The sequence below is a fragment of the Vulpes vulpes genome, chromosome 3 (genome assembly GCF_048418805.1).
Source record: "Vulpes vulpes isolate BD-2025 chromosome 3, VulVul3, whole genome shotgun sequence".
Taxonomy (NCBI): Eukaryota; Metazoa; Chordata; class Mammalia; order Carnivora; family Canidae; genus Vulpes; species Vulpes vulpes.
This window is the reverse complement of record NC_132782.1, coordinates 142,839,227-142,841,417: the sequence shown is the minus strand read 5'-3', so window position 1 is coordinate 142,841,417 and position 2,191 is coordinate 142,839,227. Positions and strand designations below refer to the sequence as shown.

General features: G+C 37.7%; 1 pseudogene; it reads left to right on the top strand.

The window, feature by feature from the left end:
• Positions 1-628: 628 nt before the first annotated feature.
• On the top strand, positions 629-1,398 carry LOC112924409 (high mobility group protein B1 pseudogene; annotated as a pseudogene).
• The last annotated feature ends 793 nt before the right edge of the window (positions 1,399-2,191 follow it).

The window sequence follows — 2,191 nt, the reverse complement described above, 5'->3', positions numbered from 1 at the left end:
TGCTTTCCTCTAATAGAATGTGCATGAAAAAATACATAATCAACTGGAGGCATTAAATATTCAAAGAAGAATCAAAGCAATGCTTAGTATAATTTCAGTAGTCAAGCCTGGACTATGAAGAACAACTTCTGGAATAAATATGAAGTTAAACTCAGGTCTCTGCCATCAGGAATACTGCTGACTTTGGTTAAATAGTTTGTTAATTATTATTTCTTTGTAGTAGCTTCTGAACTTCAGCCCTAGGTAAAAGCAATGTGATATTGTACAATTCCACATTTTTATTTTGTTTGAAAACTGAAAGCATGTGGATTCAGCTACTATATCTTCAAAGTCTGTGGCACGTGACATTTCATGCTAAAAAGGCTAACAGTGACTTCAAATTCAAACTAGTTCTGCTCTGCATACCATATTAGCCCTGGTTTTGAAGGGAAAGCTAGTATAACCCCTTGGCTACAGTATCCTGGGGAAGCTAACTGCATAATCAGTAAACATTAAGAGATAACCCATTAAGATCATGCTCACAGATACTTAAGTTAACTCTGGTGAAATAGTTCCCCCTTTGAAGCAATCTGATTGCAAAATCAAAAAGAGCCATTTGGGAAACCCTATATAAAACACAGCCATTGCAGTACATTGAGCTCCATAGAGACAGCGTCGGGGCAAGTGAGAGCCAGAGGGGCACTGGGCTACTCTGTGCCTCGATGAGGAAAATAATTAAACATGGGCAAAGGAGATCCTAAGGAGCCAAGAGGCAAAATGTCATCATATGCATTCTTCGTGCAAACTTGCCAAGAGGAGCACAAGAAGCACCCAGATGCTTCAGTCAACTTCTCAGAATTTTCTAAGAAGTGCTCAGAAAGGTGGAAGACCATGTCTGCTAAGGAGAAAGGAGAATTTGAAGGCATGGGTAAGGTGGACAAGGCCCGTTAGGAAAGAGAAATGGAAACTTATATCCCCCCTTAAAGGGGAAACAAAAAAAGAAGTTTAAGGATCCCAATGCACCCAAGAGGCCTCCCTTGGCCTTTTTCTTGTTTTGTTCTGAGTATCACCCAAAAACCAAAGGAGAGCATCCCAGCCTATCCATTGGTGACGTTGCAAAGAGACCGGGGGAGATGTGGAATATAACACTGCTGCAGATGACAAGCAGCCTTAGGAAAAGAAGGCTGCTAAGCTGAAGGAAAAATATGAAAAAGATATTGCTGCATACCGAGCTAAAGGAAAGCCTGATGCGGCAAAAAAGGGAGTTGTCAAGGCTGAATAGAGTAAGAAAAAGACGGAAGAGGAGGAAGATGAGGAAGATGAAGAGTATAAGGAGGAGGAAGAAGATGAAGAAGAAGATGATGATGATGATGAATAAGTTGGTTCTATCACAGTTTTTTTTTTCTTGTCTATAAAGCATTTAACTCCCCTGTATGCAACTCACTCCTTTTAAAGAAAAAAAAATTGAAATGTACGGCTGTGTAAGATTTGTTTTTAAACTGTACAATATCTTTTTTCTTTTTTTCTTTTTTTTTCTTTTTTTTTTTAGTTAACACACTACCAAATGTGTCTTTAGATAGCCCTGTCCTGGTGGTATTTTCAATAGCCGCTAACCTTGCCTGGTACAGTATGGGGGTTGTACCTTGGCATGGGAATTTAAAGCAGATTCTTGGTGCACAGCACAAATTACTTATATAAGGGGATGGTAGTTTTTCATCTTCAGTTCTCTCTGATGCAGCTTCTATGAAATAATTGTTCTGTTAACTGAACACCACTCTGTAATTGCAAAAAGAAAAAAAAAAAAGAGTTGCAGCTGTTTTGTTGACATTCTGAATGCTTCTAAGTAAATACAATTTTTTTAAATTAGAAGAATAAATAAAATAAAACTGAAATTTCGAAACCACTATCTGGACACTGCCAGCTGCCATTTGGTGCCCCCTGAATTCTGAATGGGGATAAAGTTTTCATCTATCTTTATCCGGATGTAAAATTATTCATGAAATCAACATATTGGTGTGTTTATGGACTGAACATATCTAACTGTCATAGTAATATGTTCAGTTTCTGTTATGAAAATAAGAATGAATTGCATAGAAAACAAGTTATTCAACAGAACTTGATAGTTTAACATGTTAATTTCTTCTGGGGGTGGAAGTGTTGGGGGTGATTTTACCTTATAACAGATTCTGGCATTTAGGAGTTGTGGCTATTG